Here is an 18,384-nt window from a genome sequence, read left to right as displayed (position 1 = left end):
GTATGATACATAATACAGAGTCAATGAAAAAAAGAACAATAAATTTGACCCATATTTAAAATGTTCTGAGTTGTTAAAAAATAGTTTTAAATATGAAAAAAACAATAATTATCCCTGTATATATAGATGCTAAGCCACTTAATCTTCCCCAAGAGGTAGAGATTATTAACTCCAATTTCAGAGAAAACAATGAGGCTTGGAGAGGTAAAGTGACTTTGCCTAAGGTCACCTTGTCGAGTCAAGTATCATACCCTAAATTGGAGTTACTCCCAAGTCCCTGATACTCAGGAGTTAGTCAAGGGAAGAGCAGAAGAGAAAGGAAGCAGAGCAAAATGTGGACCTTGAGAAAGAATATATCTTCCAGAAGGACTCCTTGTGGCTATTGGGTACAAATCCAGAGTCTAACAACCATGCTACAGAGGCCTTTCATGGACTCTGCAATGTATTCCTGACATCTGAGCTAACCATTGCAAAGAGTTCCTGGAATCATCTTTCAACCAATGGGCCAACACCTGCCTCATCCAATTGCAATTGTGCAGCGACAGCTTCATTTGCATCTATACTGACCAATCAGAGTGGCTCCATAACAACCAATCAGAATGTGTGAAGCTGACCAATCAGGATAGTGCTGTTTGGGCCAGTCAGACTATGCAAACTTGAATTCCTCATTTGTATATAAATGAACCAATTGTGCAGGGAGAGCAGAAACTTTCTGTATAAAATATAGCCTCTCCTTTGTCTGGCAGAGATCACTTTCCTTTTCCACTTGAGACTGCCTGAGTTTGCAAACTGTTCACCTGAATAAAGTTTCTCTTTTTTCTGCACTCCAGATTGGGGACTCCTGTTTACATTACACTGGCGGCAGCAAACTTTTGATGACAAAATGAAGAGGAAAGGCTAAACTCACTGAGAGGAGGGGTTTCAGAGAGGGCATGTACACTGATTCTTCAATCTGAGTGGGGAGGGAGGGACCGGCACCTTCACCTGGGCATTTATTGGGTGCTAACTATGCACCCCCTGTGCTGATACAAGAGGAACAAGGATGGGCCTTCCTGCAAGTGGGGACAGTGTGCCTGCCCAGCCAACCTCATGGGAGCACTGTGAGAATCTGCTGAACCGGCAGGGGATCAGAGCCAGCTCTATAAAACACTCTCCACATTAACAGTTTGTCACCAAATGCTAGAAAAAGCTGGGTATTACATGTGCAGCAATCACAAAACCTTGACATAACCCTTGACGTCTCTGTTTTTTGCACACTCCAATTCACTCTATCCAGAAATCCTATTGGCAGAAACTGATGAATCTTGGCCTTTACCCTACCACCCCTGAGAGAACTGAGATTTATGGAGGGATTTGGGTGGGGAAAGGAAGCCAGACCAAATCGGGAAGCAAATTCAGGAAGTAAATTACCTAAGAAGACCTTAGAGGATAGGTACTTGAATCTCCAAGCCCCCAGGATTTTGTTGTGATTGTCTCCCTTTGAGAGGTGTCCAACCCATGGCCCAGGATGGCTATGAATGCGGCCCAACACAAAATTGTAAATTTACTTAAACCATTTTTTTTGCTCATCAGTTTTCATTAGTGTTTATGATTTAATGTGTAGCCCAAGACAAGTCTTCTTCCAGTGCGGCCCAGAGATGCCAAAAGTTTGGACATCCCTGTAAAATGCTCATTTGCAAGCCTTAATTCTGTAGGGTTTTCTAAAACAGACTCTTTCCTCTACCCACCTCCCCACCTCCACATGTTACAAGCTTCAGGTCCCAGAAAAACATCCATTCCAGGTTTGAGGTCTCAGAGCTCACCAGGGCAGGACTTGAGAACAGAGGTGCAAATTTGTCAGGAGAAGAGAGGCAGGGCCACAGAGAGTAAATCCTCATCTAACATGGCAGAAAGTCAATAGATAAATCAAGAAGTCTCTATGTAAGCTTATTTTTTTTTTTAGCAACAAGGGGGTGACCACCAGAAGAACTAAATGATGGAATTGATATAAAGGGCTATGTGTGGAAAGCAAGAGAAAGGGGTCTGTTTGCTTTCACTATAAAAACATTCAGAAAACTTTATTTTGTAAAAAGTGCTCATGCATTATTTTAATATGTATTTTTAATTTTATCTTTAAAATTAAAGCAAAATTAAATTAAATAAATCAAGTGGGATACAAAGCAGGGGAAAAAAGGAAACGCTACGGCAGCAAGGATAGTGTTAGGACGGGTAGGGGAGGCTTGGGGCGAAGGGGCGGGGCTCAGAACTAGGTTTCCTTACGGCCCGCCCCCCTTGAGGGGGTGGGGCTTAGAGTTAAGTTTTCCTGTGACTCCGCCCAGAGCGGGTAGCCGCGGGTGCTCGGGGTCAAGATCACTTTAGGCCCGCCCCCCAGCGCTGAGTCGCGGGCGGCTCCTCGCGGGGGTGTTCCGAGGCCAGGCCCTCTGCCCTCCAGAACCTTGGGTGCAGGACTTTGCGCGGGCCGTGAGCCCTGGTTCTGGCCTGTCGATGTCCCTGTCCCCGGAAGTTCCCCAAGGCTCGCTGAGCGCCTCTGAAGAGCCGCGGGACGCGCAGGTAAGAGCAACCAGGGCGGCTCAGGTCAGCCCGCCTTTGCCCTCGCGGGAGCCCGCCGAAACCTGGACGCCTGGGCAACCGGTGGCCGCAGGGTGCGGAGCCTGGTAACTGGGTCCCCGATCGGACGGTCCCCAGAAGGCTTCTGCTCTACCGCTTCGCGCCGGTCATTCTTTCCTCAGTGTTGTCAAACTTAACCCCATTATTCCTGTGGTTCTGACCCGAGGTCGGCAGACTGTGAGTTTGAATCCCACCTTCAGCATATAGCAGATACAAATAAGTATTCCACATATTCTTATCGCATGCCACCGAGTGCCCGCCCGCCACTGGTCTTAAGTGTTGGGTACACACAGCTGTGGGCAAACGCGCGTGGTGAGCGCCACCGTGGAGCTCACAGTCTGGTGGGCAAGGCCCACTCAAATGTAAAAGTTAAAACTGGTAAGCGCTGTCAGGCTAGAAATTCAGGGTGCTGGGAGAACATATAACAGGTGGTCCCCATCTGTAAAGGACTCTGGAGTTTATATTTCTCTATGAAGCGAAGGGTTCCAGGGTGGAGAACAACAGACCAAACACCTTTTTGTTGAGAGAGAATGTGACCTGTTTGAGGAGAGGAAGATCATCATCGGGGCTGGCCTGCAGAAAACTGGGGTGAAAGGAAGTTACTTAACTTTCTCCTCTGTAAAATGGGACCCTCCCTACTCACTGGTGATTGAGAGGTGCGGTGTAAATGACTTGGCAGCATTCCAGGTGCAGTATGTTAAGTCAAGGAGAGGACCTTTCTGGATGGCTCAGGGTGTTGATTCTAATAAGTAGTGTGCTGCCTCTGAGCAAACTCACTTCCCTCTCTGAGTCCTGTTTCCTTGTCTGCGTCTCCCAAACAGCCTGTTCTCTAAAATGATGACTGGTTTGGTCATTTGCTCTGGAAACATGTCACTGGCGCTCACTTTACACTGGCTCTGAGGATTGAGAGAGTAATCAGACATGGCCCCTGCCTTCCTGGAGCTCATGTGGGGTGAGCAGGCCACCTGAAGTAAACTGAGTTCCAGCCTGGTGGGCTTGGTGCTCTAACACCCCAGAGGAGAGCATCTGGCCCTCTGACCTTGCTTGGGAAAGTCCCTCTGCTTCCAGCCAGATGCCCATTTCCCAGAAAGCTTCCCCTGTTACTGCCAGCTACCTGAGCCCCATCAGAACATATAAGGCTCACACTCCTCCACTGAACATCAGTTACTTCCTTACTTTTATTAGTAGTGTCACCCACTAAAACTGCCCTAAAATCACCTCACTGAGGACCCCTGAGATCTTGAAACCCCAGGAATTTAGGACAGAGTTTTGGGCTTCAGGAAACACCTGCCAACAGTTTGGTGTATTTTATTCACTCGAATGCTCCCTATTCCCTTCTTTGGCTCTGTTACACTGTTGGTATAGACAGGATTTGCTCCATGAAAAGTGGCTGGGAGGCTCAGAGTGGGGCAGCACAGTTGAGACACCAGTCTGGCGCTATTTGTAGGTGGTGGTGAAAAAAAACAACTGATATTAATGGAAGGGTAAAGGAAGGAGAGGGAGAAAAGACAGTCTTTGTTTCCCTTTGCAGACCCCAGCTGTGCCAGACTTGGGAAGAAGGAGAGGAGCTCTAGGCTTGGCAAGTCACAGATGTGGGTTCAAGTTCTTATTCATTACTTCCCAGCTCTGTGAATGACCCTGGGCAGGTCACTTATGGTCTGACTGTGCAAGCGGAACACAGTGTTTGGCAGTTTGCCCTGAAGAAATATTAATTCCTTCCCTCTTCCCCTAAATGAACTAAAATTGGAATAATCATAGTCTCTACTTAGAGGGTTACTATGGGGATTTAGTGAGTTACTGTAAGTAAAATACACAGAGCAGTGCCCAGTGTGTAGGAAGTTACTACTACTGCTGCTCCTATTGTTAGGAATAGCTGCTATTTGTCCAGAATAAGAAATGCCCTATTCTGGGCAAAAACTGGTGAAACGAGGCAGGAGGAGGGCAAGAGGTGGGGGTGAAGGATGGCTCTGAGGGACTGTGCAGGGTGATTAAGCAGGCAAGATGGGTTATCTGTGGCAGTGGTTTCACCAGAAAGCATCAACCCAGTCAGAAGAAAAGGGGTGTTTTGTATGATAAAGGGCCTCCTGGGCAGCTACACTGTCAGAAGTCTTCAAGACTCAGGCCAAAGAAAACATAGCAAAAGTCTTGGGGTAAAACTAGCATTGAAAAAGATCTCACAGTGTCTTATCCTGGTTGTGCCTCTAACCCACAGCTGGGTGTGGGTCTCCGTTGGGGAGCTGCCCCTGACCTTCACCCTCATGTAGCAATTGCCTGAGCCTGGTCTGGGAGCTTGGACTCCAGTTCTGTAAGTCCTATATCCAGCAGAGTACTGAGCCCATAACGAATGTTAAAAGAAAGGAGTAGAAACGTAGGGAAGGATGACTAGTGTTTCTGAGCACCTGCTAGGGGCCAAGCTTTTTCATTTACCTTGCAGCTTACTGGTGAACACCGCAGCTTTGGAGTCAGATAACATTACCTGTGTGACCTTGTGTATGTTACAGAAGCTCTGTAAAGTTCAGTTTTGGCATCTGTAAAATGGGAATCACCATACCTAACTCATAGGGCTGTTATAAGTATTAAGTAGTGTTCATATACAAATATATAAAGTGCTATTCTTAGTGCACAGCATAAGGCCTACAAAGTGCTCAGTCAACAATAGTTGCTATACTTATATTTATTAATCCTCCCAAAGATCTCCATTGAGATGGAAGGCCGCAGACATAGATGGGTGGTGTTGATTCTGAACCCGTCCCATCGGGAAGCAAAGGCTCCCTGCAGACACGAACCAGACAGGTTGTGTGGAATGAAGTCAACGCTCTGTGCATTTCATTCATTACTTAAAGCACTTGACTATGTGAAATCTTAAAAGGAAAAAAAACCCACAAATTATAATTTATGTGCCTTTTAAGTTCAGGTATTTTATCATCTAGATAAATCTTCCATGTATCTATGTTAAACCACTTTAGACTGTGGAAGCTCTTAAATAAAGTGGATTGTCCTGCCCAGTGTCTGTCTTTGCTCGTTTATCATAGGTCCCTGGTGAAGACAGACATATCCCATTCTGCAGGGCAGGCCTCAGGATGACAGCCCCAGTGTTTTAGCAGTACAGTGCTGCACGGTGCTGTTTAACAAACCACAGTGGACTCATGATTTCCTCATCCTTGTCTCTCATGTGCACATAGACCCACAGTGCCAATCCAGGGCTTAGGAATGGAAAGGCATTCTGTTGCTAGTGGGAATCTGGAGAAATCCACTTCAGGGAACTTTAAGGTTCTCAGTGACAGGTTTTGGGGTGAAAGTACCTTGGATGAGGTTGGCGGTGCCCTCTGGAAGTGAGAGCTGTCTGCTCTTTCTACTCAGAGATGCCATCTCTGGGGCCAGCCCTTGCCCAGTGAAGATCTCACTTGTACATCTATCTCCCTGCTGTCCCTGCCTCTGGCCAGAGATGCCCCTAAAGCTGGATCCCTGGAGCAGCTGCCTTCCTGTAGTGCCGGTAGGCACCTTGCCAGCTATGCCCTTCTCCAGCTGCTCTGGAATTACCTCTGAGGGTAGTTCTGGTACGGTGAGCGCTGGGGCCCTCTCCTCAGTGACAAGGGCGCACCTGAGAGCCTATTTGTTCTCTCCTTTGATCCCCCTGCATACCCCAGGGTGAGGTTCCAGCGCGGATTTTATCACATTGTAGCTAGTGACCTGCCATTTGAGAGAAGGGCAAAGCTGACTGCTGTTTTCCAGAGGGCAGGAACACCTGTCTGCAACCAGAGCCAGACCATCCCAGCACTGTCCTCATGAGGAGCCAGCCTCCTCTGGAGGGAAGCCACGCCCACCTCCAATGCCATTCAGTTCCATGGAGAACAAGGAGAATATAACAGTAAAAAGCTGGTTTTAAATAAGGTATGATTCAAACAGCCCCAAGAAACATTCTCTTTTCATGACTGAATATGATTAGTTATTTTATCTGTTTGGCCAGAGCTGTTGACAAACTACATCTTTGATCCCCACCAGTCTCAGATGTAGAACTCAGATGGGAGTTGAGCTGCCACCTTCCCCGAAGCAAAGAAAGGGAACTGGCATCTGTGCAGAAATCCACAAGGCTTATGGGCTGTGAGGAAGAAACATGTCCATCCGTCAACCTGGAAGTTTTTAGAGCTCCTAGGATGGTTTTAAGTTACAGCTGGTCTTCCTTCCTGTCGTCCCTTGTCCATCAGCCCCCTCTCCCTTGCTTTCTCTTACAAAATGAACTCTCAAGGCAGGACAGAGCCCAGGTAGGAGTGTTGAAACTGACTTGCAGAAGCAGAGGTATCATATTAAAGGCGGATGTGTAGGGATTTAATGACTTGATTCCAGTCCTTCCCACCTAGCCCAGTGTTCAGAAGAGAGGAGTGTGGAGCAAGGCCGACCAGCCTGCTTAGCCTAATTGCATACTAACCACAGCCATCAGCTCTGCTGTCAGCCAGTCCACTTGCTGAAAAGGACTTGCAATTGGGAGTTGGGAGAGGAATGATGAAAACAAGTGATACAAACGAACCCCACTTGGGGCCCAAAACGTTGTGTATTGGAGAGAATGAATGTCAGTGTCAGTAAGGGAATCACACCAAGCCAGGTAAAGAGCAGACTTTAAAAAGCTAGATGTTTCTCTATGAGCAGGTGATCATTAGGACAGAATTAGTGTATAGGAATCTAACCTGAAATTACTGACTTCCAAATGTTCCTTTATAGCCCTGGCTGGTATGGCTCAGTGGATTGAGCACCGAACTATGAACCAAACTGTCGCCAGTTGGATTCCCAGTCAGGGCACATGCCTAAGTTGTGGGCCAGGTCCCTAGTGGGGGGCAGTCGAGAGGCAACCACACATTGATGTTCTCTCCCTCTCTTTCTCCCTCCCTTCCCCTTTCTAAAAATAAATAAATATAATCTTTAAAAAATAATAAAATAAAGATCAGATATAAGTGTTTACAGCATAAACCCTCTACTTAGTATCAAAGAATGCCTTGCATTTTAATGCTTGTGTCAGGCTTTCTTTTATGTAACTTTTATGACGCATTTGGTTATTATTGCTTTAATGTGTTTTTGTGCAAAAAAGATGCCAATGGTTGTTAACCACTTTATATTTTATGAACAATCAAATGACTGCAGATAAAAGGAGGGCTGCCAGTTTCAGGTGTCACTGAAATACCACTATCCTTTGGCTTCTGAGATTCTGTCTTAAGAAAATAATTTGAAAAATGAAAAGAACTACTGTATGAAGAAGCATTGCTTTTTAGAATGGTGAAAACATAAAAGTGACCTGAATATATAGTATAGGAAGATAGTCAAATCATAGACCACCAGGTTGATGGAATATTATGCAGTATTTAAAAATATAAAATTATTAGTAATGTGGGAAGTTGTTACATGCTCAGTGAACAGAATGCCATTACACTAAGATGCATTCATAATAAGTCTGTGAGGGAAGCCTCAAAGCTGGTAAGAATTGCATTTGACCAGTGGAATTTTGAGTAAATTTTTAACATATTTCATACTTTCTATATTATTTTATTACTCCTGTGACTGAAAAAATCCTCAAATGACCCAACTTAAATAATGATACTTCTGCTGTTTGTACTTTTAAGAGCATAACATTTGTGGCCTTATTCTGATTAAATCTTTCAATCAATAATTTCTGAAGCTGGGCTCAGCTGCCTGCCTCATGTCTCTGGTAGAGGAACACGCATACTCTGTCTGCTGGCTGAATGGCCTGCAGATGTGCTCACTTTGGCTCTGGGGACTCAGAGTCTCAGGGTTTTTAAGATGAAGGCAATTGTCCCTTCCTGTCCTGTAGCCTCATATCCCTCTGCCAACTTCTTTCATCCGTGGTTCCCATCTGGTTTCCAGGGGTGGATTGGGTTTGCAACCTTTGGGGCCCTCACTGATGAAGTTTCAACAACCTCTTCCCCCCCACAACATGCACACCATATGTCAGCAATTACCTGGGGCAGCCCACATCACTCTGGCTTCTTGTCCTGCTCAAGTCTCTGTACTCAGTGTCACAGAGACTGCTTTGTATGTGTCTTTATTTGAGACAAGGATTTGAGTCTGTGTGATTTATTTGGGAGGAGATCCCAGGAAGTTCTAGCAAGAATCATAAGCCAGAGGAGTGCACCATCAAGCAGGTCACCAGTTTGGACCACCGGAATTTACACCTGCTTGGAGTCTCCAGCAGCCAGTGTAGAACACCCATCCAGGGTCAGCCGTCTTGTGGGGCTAGGTGTGTTCACATCATTGATTCCCTCATTGGTTGCACACCTCTCCTGAGGGGAATGAATTCTCCAGGACTTGTGGCAGCTTCTAGTCACCAGGGGAAGCACCATAGCAAAGGGATACAAGTGCTGGCATGTGGAAGTCAAGCTGGCTTCTCTGAAATGGCAAGATCCCGAGTGCTCGGGGCACAGCACTGACAGTGTCTGCCACCACATCCTTCCCTGAACACCACGGACATCATCAGTGCACTCACCTGAATGTGACCATCTTTCAGTGCCGAGTCAGAGATCAGTTTGTACTAAATTGAAGGCTGTATTGTGTACTAACCAACCCTAAAAGCTTATGAAAAATCATGGGAAACTTAAATAAGAAAAATATCACCATATTTTTTCCTGTGAATTGGGATGGACTACTGGTATTTGATTGGAGTGGCAAAATGCTAGTGTTCTGCAGCCACGCGGTTTGAGACACAACACTTAAAAAGAGGACCTGTGTATATAATAAGATTTTTCTTTATTGTGGCAATGTTTCCTCCTTCGTTATAGCTTGATTTTTTTTCTGTTATTTTTGAAGTACATTAAGAGGATCTTAATGGAAATGTTCATTGGGAGAAAACATTGAGCTTCATTTGCATCCAGTGCCGTGTTTCAATGTTAATACTGGGTTCACCATACTGACACTAACACCAGAGGATGGGAGGGAATTTCTGCAGTGTGGCTTTAGACACTGTGATAAATGCTTTGTAGTCATTGCCTTTATATCATCACACTCCGTCTCCAATTAAAGATTTAGTGAGCTCTTCATCAAAATATCTATTCACAATTGAGACATACAAGATGGTTGTGCTGACATTTCAGCTTAATTCACTTGATAGTGTTGTGGGTCCCAATCCATTTTATATGCTTGTTTTTTTCCTCTGCAGAGGAGGAGTAATGACAGGAGTTTGAGGGCATAAAGCAGAGTCTAGAAACATTCTCCATGTAGTTATTATTATTAGAGCTATTAGGATATTTGTCATTATAAGCGAAGGACTTATTCCAAGAATGATTTAAAATTGTTCATGGAGCAAGCTCAATAGGGTTTATTGGCTAAAGTTTATATGCTTTGAGTTACGGCATTTTAGAATTCGTGTAGAAAGGATTCATGATCCTGATGTTTTAGAGAAATGAAGCCATTTCGCTTTAAGCTGTAGTTCAACATGCATTCATTCCATGAAGAACGAGAAGGGGAATACGTGGTGTTCAGGCCCTGTCCCCGGGGCCTGCGCACCTGGCAGGCATCACTCACTGAGGCTGAGCTGCACCCTCCTCTACTGAATGCTCAGCCACCACAGTTCATCAGCAGTGGCTCACCAGATGAAGCCTACGGACACCCTGAGCTTATACATGCCTTCTCACCTGTCCTTGTCACTTGTCACTGCTGTGAATGGTCAACAAAAGAATCATTCCTAGTTGCTCTACCAAAAAAAAAAAAAGGACAAATTCAAAAGGCAGTTGGTTTGATCACCCTTTATGCCTTTTGTCACTTCTCTGTCATATAGATGGTATTCAATTTGTTATATTCAATTTGTCTCCCTTCCTTTTCTCCTTCTATCATGTGTATTTCATTTTTTCCTTTCTTCCTTTTTTCCTCCAATGTTGCTGAGAAGATCAAGCAAGGAGTCCAACATTGTTTGCTCTTGGTCTTACAAAGTTTGGTTGAAGTATTTTGCGTTAATGGGAATACACTGAGATTTTTTTCCTACCCCTTCAGGAAGGCTGCTCTGCTAAATAGGTCACTAGTGACCTCCATGTTGCCAAGTCTTTTGGTCTTTTTTTGTCCATTTCTTCTGTGCAACATGTGATATGTCTGACCATGCCCACCTCTTGGATTTTCGTTCTTCCAGGCTACTTTCTTCTTTGATTTCTCCATCTACTGCCTTTTCTCTGCTGGCATTTTCAGTGGTGCATCCCTGGGGTTCTTCGCTTGACTCCCCTTGTTTGTACATTCTACCTGGATGATTTCATCCCTGCTGCTAGTTTTTAACTCTCACCTTCACATAAACACTCCCTACATCCTTGCCTCCATCACACACTCTGGAGCCCAGACCTATGTATCCAGCAGTCTGCTGAACAGTGCCTCTTATAGGTCACATATAGGCACCCAAAGTCAGCATATTTCGTTGTTCTAGACTTTCTCATTTCACCAGGACTACTAAATGCTTGTTCCTCCCAGGTTGTTTCTGCAACTTTCTTGGGATCATAGGTAAACTGTTCTAAGCTTAATAGAAAGCTACCATCTTGGAAAACCAAATGTAAGACAAGATCACAAACCAAGAACTACTTCTCAACACTTAGGAACTTAAAAGAAAACAATTATTTAATTATTCTCTCTCACAGTTCTGGGATTTGACTGGGCTTGGAAGGCAGGGCACACTCTGCATCTCCCATTCAGTGGCATTTAGATGTTGGCCCAGACTTTGCAGTCTTGCTATTATAAATACTGCTGCAGTGAATAGCATCTCTATTCCATCTTCCATGCGAGAAAATAAACTAGAAGGCTTTCTCAAGATCTCCAGCCAGGTATGTGCATCCTCTTCCCCTAGAGCCCCACATCTCATTTTGTCATGCACTTACCATGCCTCCTGTCACTGGACTGTGGCCTCCCAGAGGTCATGGGCTGTGGCCATCGTAGCTCATGTTTACACAGCCTAGCACATGGAGCTCTGTGTCCACACGGTACAGAGAAAGCCTGGGCAGGGGAGGGAGGAGAAGGAAGAGCAGGGAGAGGTGCCAGAGCACCTGTTTTGGAGTGGCCTGATCTCTACCTCCTTTAATTTCATCTGTAACCACATCTCTTAGGGCAGTTACTTCAGGCCTGTGTGGTTCCTTCCTCACCTGTCACTGAAACTGGAATCGGTCCTACCCTGCTCTTCCCGGCTTCATGGGTCCAGGTCCAAAGCCCAGTTGTGTTGTTTTGTTTGTTTTGTTTTGTTTTGTTTTCCAGTCTCCCTGGTCAGCCCAGGGGGTTCCACCCCTCCAATAGCTTGTCCTCTCCAAAAGTAGCACCATCAGAGGTTATTGGGGGGAAAGTATGGGTGGTGGCCATCACCCAGTACTGAGATACCATTGATGAGTTGCTCTTCTGTTAAAAATAGAATTCTTTCCTTGTTGAGGAAGTATTTGTAAATCACATACTTTTACTGTTTTTGTTAGGAAATATATTTGTTAAGGAATATAGATACTGGTTTTGTTAAACTAAAAGGTCAAACTTAAACTTCCATAAGAAACATTGACAGTTGTGCTTATTGCTTTAAAGAAAGCTCTCTGTCATGGTGTATGTTCAGGATTCTTTTTTTGTAAGGACTAGGAGCTTCACTCAAGCTAGGTTATGCAAAACTAGGAATATTGCTATAATAGAAAAGTCGCAGAGTATCAGGCACAGCTGGATCCAGGAGCTCAGATGATGGCACTAGGAATCTCACCTTCTCTCTCTCATCTATTCCTGCCACGATGTTGGTCTCTCTTTCTAAGGTAGAGATGATGCCAACTCCAGGTTTATGTGAAGTTTCTAGCTCCTGATTTCAGAAGAAGGCACTCTTTTGTCCATACCCATATTGAAAAGCACCTCTGATTTGTCCTATAAGGACATATGTTCACTCCTGGTCCAATCACATTTTCCAGGAAGTTAAAGTTTTCTGGCCGTCTTGATTGACAAACCTTCCAGGATCATAAGGAGTGGTGGCAGAGTAGTTTTCAAAACAAAGGGATGCAGGACCGAACAGATGGTAACTTAAAATTTGAATTCTAGTCCGTAAAGAATAACTGAATTGGAGGTGGTAGGCCTACAAGTTAAGAAATGGTTCGTTGTGCTGAACCATTTCTCTACTTTTATATATGTTTGAAAATTTCTGTAATAAAAACTGCATTACGAAACAAAGAAGAGGACTTTTTTCCTGCTGTGGTTTGGGGACCCTCAATAAACAAGCCTGCACATCCCTGTATGTTTACTGCATGATTTTCCCACTCTCTGATTTTCTTTTCATTGTACAAATTAACCTAATCCTTACTCCCCTCTAAACTGGGGATGGGGAGGAACACACAAAATAGTTGACTTAAGACTTGTGTGGTATGCTGGGGAGAGGTTGGAGACAGGCAGTCAGCTGGCCCCCTTAAGTCCATGTCTCTGTGGGCCCCAGGACAAAAGCCTTGAAAAAGTCTAGCCAGGGTAGAGAAGGATGCCCATGCCTTCACCAACTCTGCCTCTTTCCCTTTCACAGTCAGTATTTGAGCCTTGGTCAGTGTGGACAGACCAGCTAAGGGTTTTGTGGAGTTCTGGACTTTCTGATCCATATAAAGAAAAGCCCTGATCCTCGGACAGTCACAGACTGGCTGCTAAAATAAATCTTAAAAGAGCATTTAGACAGCCTATTTATTTCATAGGTGAGGAGACAGGCCAGCAGGATTAAGTGCTTTGCCCAAGGTCACACAGCAAAATAGCAAGAGCACAGCTAGATTGGAGTCCTCATAATCTGACTTCTGGATTTAGTACCACTTGATAGCTGTGTGATCTTGAGTCAGCCCCATTGCTTCTCTGAACTTCAGTCTCCTCACCTGTTTTGGTGGACAGAATAATGACCCTCCAAAAATGTCCATATTCCACTCCCTGAAACCTGTGGCTTTGTTAAATTACGTAGAGTGGGGAAATTAAGGTTGCAGATGGAATTAAGGTTGCTAATCAGCTGGCCTTAAAATTATCTTGGATCATCCAGGTAGGACCAATGTAATCACAAGGGTCCTTATATGTGAAAGAAGAAGGCAGGAGAGTTCATCAGAGTGACACAGTGTGGAAAGACTGGGCCAGCCACAGCTAGCTTAGAAGATGGAAGGGGGCGTGAGCCAAGAACGTGGCAGTGTTGAACCTGGAAAGGCAAGAAATAGATTCTCCATAAAGGAACACAGCCTTGTCATCAGCTCTGTTTTAGTCCAGTGGGGCCACTTGTGGACTTCTGACCTCCAGAGCTGTAAGATAATAAAATGTGTTTGTTTTTTTTTTGAGCTACTAATTTAGGATCATTTGTTAGAGCAGCAGCAGGCAACTAATACATCTATAAAGGAGGATAATCAGCCCTTTCTCAAAAGATTGGAGTGTGGAACCAGGGAGACAATGACTGAAAATTACCCAGCAAAGCTCCTGGAACATAATAGATGCTTAATAAACAGTAATGTTGATGGTGGACAGTGGTGATGGTGAGGGGCAGTGGTGATTGTTAACACAGAGCAAGGGAGAGTAGCTGATGGCAGGTGTCTGGGGACTGTGGGGTGAGATTCAGGGCTGGTAAGAAGCCAGTAGGAAACACCAGATTGCCAAGGAGGAGGGCCAGAGGGAACCATTCTGTCTAATAGTCCACAGAATGGACTGCCCCCTACCATTCTTTCACACTTATCTGGCAGCACCATCCTCCATTGAGGAAGCAGGAGTTAGGAAAAGGCCGCCTGAGAGATCCGCCAGGATGCGGGCCTCTCTCATCCTGGCCTTCACTCACCCTAATGTCATGGGCTATAATGAACTTTATAGTCTTAAAGTTCATTACCACCACCCTAACTGTCAGCAGCTAAACTTCAGTGAGCCTGGTATAGCCAGGCAGTATGCTGGCTGCCCTGCAACAGAGCCAGTGTCACTATCTCATTCAGACTTCATGACAGCCTCTGAGGTGGGCCTTATTTCCCATATTACAGTGGAGCAGATGGAATCCAAGAGGTTAGGCAACTGCTCAAGGTCAAACAGCTTGTTGGGGGAGGAACTGGGACTACAAGTCAGGTTTGTCTGCCTCTAGATCCAGTCTCCTGGACAAAACTGGTCACTGAGTAGGAGAAGAGACATGACCCACCCACAGGCTGCCTGGAAGGGGCATGGGCTGTGTTTGCATTCGATGGGCCTGTGGGAGCGAGACTCCCCAAATTTCCAGAGGAAATGTCCCCTCCCACCCTCCTGCACCTCTGGGGATGATGGAGCCCCAGGTGGGACAGGGATGGGGCACATTTGCTTCCCACAGTCCTTGTAGGGATATCTGCACCTGCTTTCTCCCTTGGGGTGACTGCAGCCATATTAATATTTTATTTCCTGAAAAGATATAACATTGACATTTGGACTAGTATTTTTGGACTGAGAAATTTTTGTTAACTATTGGTAATTTTGTCAGGTGTAGTTATGGTATTGTGGATAAGTAAGAAAGTGTCCTTATTCTAGAACATGTCCTTTATTTTTTAAGTATTTAGAGGGAAAATGTCATGCTGTTTATAATGTACTTTAATTTACTTCCAGGGAAAAACAGGTGAAGTAATATACAAAGTTGTTAATGATTGCTTAGAGACCTCTGTGTAGCAGTTTGTTATATTATTTTCTCCAATCTTTTCTGTATTTTGTAATTTTTTATAATAAAAAAATGCCTTTTTTTTAAAGTAATCACTGAGCCCTTAGGAAGTACTCAGTCTTTGGCTGAATTAGCCGCAGCAGTAGGCTCCAGAGACCTCCCCCCGCCAAGAGATGACACAGTGGTGGGGACTGAGTGTGGGGGCAGAGGTGGAGGAGGTGATGAGGGGTCAGGTGGGACGGTCCTCGGAGGGGCAGGAAATCATGTCTTCAGACCTGATTCTGGCTTGCACAGGTGTACAGCTGCTTTTGTTGAGCTGCTGATTGTCAGTCTTGAGCAAAGTAACTAAGAGAGGGCTGACTGGGTCTTTTTTGATCCCTGATCACTGAGAGATTTGCTGCATTGTGTGGCTGTCCACAGGTGAGCTGACTTCGTGGTGGCATTATGCCTTTGCTATGCTGTGACATGAGAAAAGGACCGTGGTGTTTTGTCACACATCATGTCATGGTACACACTACTTAATAGGAGTTCCATTTGTCACTGCAGGTTCCCTGGAAGATTTTCTTTGCCAGATTCTGTCATCTTTTGGGTTTTACAGGAAACTTTATTTTTCAGACTTAGCATAGGAATAAATGATTCCTCAATCTCCTATTAGCCTTCTCTTTCTTTGCATTTTTCTTCATTAAAATAAGCCAGCCAGGAAAGGGGAGCAGCCCTCCAAGTGTTTGTTCTTACCTTATCTTTTCAGTGTTTTCAAGGACTTCCCCATCTGTAGACTGTGATGAGTGTCTTTTAAAGCAGACATCACTGCTAACCAGGAGGCCAGACTTGGCCAAGCGCTGGGTTAGCTGTCTAAATACAATGATATTCTTCAACGAAAATTCTCTTTCTTTCCTGTAAGCCTTTGGACATATGAATGCATAATAGGTGACCTCTGAGTGGTAATTTCATGAATTCTTGGTGAAATGAATTGTATCAGATCAATATATCTGTAGACTCATCACATTTTTTGAGCTGCAAGGGACTTGAAGATGAATCTGGTACAGCTCTGTTAGTGGAGGAAACATTCATTTTAACTGCATAGTCAATTCTCAATTAACAAGGGTAATGGAGTGGAAGGAGGTCAGTGATAATCAAAAATCGTGGCAAAGATAAAATTATAGTAAACACTGGATTTTCTGGGGGCTGATTAACTGGTTTGTGGATTAATTGAGGTTAAGACACAGTGGACCCAAGGATGGCATTGCCTCTGTAATTGGTCAGCAGCTGCTCACCACCTGGCCTCCACCCACCCTCTCTGTCCCAGGGAGGAGAAGAGCTTCTTATGGGTTAGATGTCGCAGGGCTAGCTGACCTTGGCTGGATTGATACCATGATGGTGTAGACCTCAGTCTTGGGAGCTGAACGAAGGCTGTTTATAGGGCTTGTCACACCCATCCTTTGAGCCGTGGTTCTTAAACTTTAGCTGCTTTAGATCCACCTAGAGATTTTGTGCAACTCCAGGTTGCTGGGCCCCAGCCCCAATCTCTGACTCAGTAGGTCTGGAGTGGGGCCCAAGAATTTGCGTGTCTAATGAGTGCCCAGGTGATGTTAATGTGTCCAGTCCAGGGACCACACTTAGAGAAGCATGGCTTTCCAGGCTGTTTTTTTTTTTCATCCTAGCTGCACATTGGAATCACCGGAGGAGCTTTTTAAACCTATTGATGCCTAGATAACACCTCAGCCAATATATGAGAGGCTGTGGAGGTGGGAGCCAGGCATGGGTTTTTTGAAGCTCTCGGGTGAATTTAATGTGCATCTGCGTAATGTTTCCCACTCCTGAGCCATCTTCCTAAAAATCTCATGAATTTTCCATATCTTAACCTCCCTCTATGTAATATTTCTTTAAATAAAGTTTTTAATAGAAATAAATTTATTAAAAAGCAAACTATCTCCTTCATAGAGGAAAACTAGTTTCATAGACCAGATGTAGGACGTACCTATAAAACAAACATTAAAGTTCTTACCTAGAATCATCTTGCATCTCATCATATTTAGGGAGTCTCTACTCTAGAACTGAGCTTTTTTCTTTATTCCCGACACAAAGGTGATGGAATATACTGTTTCTGTTCTTCATCCTCTCTGTGGCCCAGGCAGGGCCATAGTAACTCTGAGCATGATTGATCTTCTCCCCACAAGAGAATACAAGTGAGAGCGACCTTGTTACAGATAGCTTCAATTAGGTGTAATTTTCACTTTTTAAAAAAGAATTCATCAACAGGAGAATAGATAAACTGTAGTATTGCCAAAGAATGGAATACTACTCAGTGATGAAAAGGAACATCCTCCTGATGCAGACACCACCTGCATGAATCTCAGACATTACGCTGAGTGCAAGCCAGACACAGCAGGCTCTACACTGTGTGATTCCTTTTCTATCTTGAATTCTGAAATAAGCAAAACTAGTCTATGGTGGAAAAATTTAGAACATTAGTTGCTTAAGGGAAGGAGGATAGGGAGACAGAGTGGGAAGGGACATGGGGGAACTTTCTGGGGTGATGGGATGTTCTGTATTTTATAAGGGTTGGAGTCCCATGGGTACATGCATTTGTCAAAGCTCCTTGACTGTTGTCCTCAAGATTTGTGCATTTAATTGTATGTTCAAAACGGGAAAAAAAGAATGCTAAACAAATATTGAACTCCAGTTAGTGACACGCACACTGAAGCCTTCAGGGAGAAGTGTACCACTATCTGCAACTTGCTTTGAAAGGCATGAAAAGATAGACTGGATTGATAAGTGAATAGAAAAATAGATGTATGACAAAACAAGCATAATGAAGTATTAATGGTAGACCCTAGGTGAGGGATATCCAGGTGCTTATTTCAAGATTCCAGTTTGCAGCATATTTGAAAATCATTTATAATAAAGATGGGGTGAAAGTGGCATATACGTTCAAACAACAAACAAGTGTTTTACCTGCATGCCCAAGTTCTCTGGCATTTGCCGCTGCAGTGGGCCTCGTCAGGGCTGGCTTCTGCACAAGACAGAGGGGCTGGAGGATCACAGGGGTGAGCAAGGGAGGGTGAGTGGGGTTCCTAAGGGAGGCTGCTGTGCTGGGAGAGAGGGGAAAGCCAGGGGCACTCCTTCCTTCATCTGCGCTGTGTCCTGCAGGTTCTCTGGTGGGGTCTCCCTGGCAGTGAGTCCTAGGT

General features: G+C 44.7%; 1 protein-coding gene across 2 annotated transcripts in view; it reads left to right on the top strand.

Moving 5' to 3' along the window:
* The first annotated feature begins 2,325 nt into the window (after nt 1–2,325).
* Nucleotides 2,326–18,384, top strand: part of NMNAT3 (nicotinamide nucleotide adenylyltransferase 3) — a 97,628-nt gene continuing 81,569 nt past the window's right edge. For both annotated transcript variants that reach the window (XM_045856967.1, XM_045856966.1), the window contains exon 1: nt 2,326–2,550. The gene's annotated coding sequence lies outside the window, so the exon portion shown is untranslated. The remainder of the gene's footprint in view (nt 2,551–18,384) is intronic.

This window comes from Phyllostomus hastatus, unplaced genomic scaffold (genome assembly GCF_019186645.2).
Source record: "Phyllostomus hastatus isolate PE091 unplaced genomic scaffold, TTU_PhHast_1.1 phas_scaffold_129, whole genome shotgun sequence".
Lineage (NCBI taxonomy): Eukaryota > Metazoa > Chordata > Mammalia > Chiroptera > Phyllostomidae > Phyllostomus > Phyllostomus hastatus.
The sequence above is the reverse complement of the archived record's forward strand: the minus strand, read 5'-3'. Positions and strand labels throughout refer to the sequence as shown.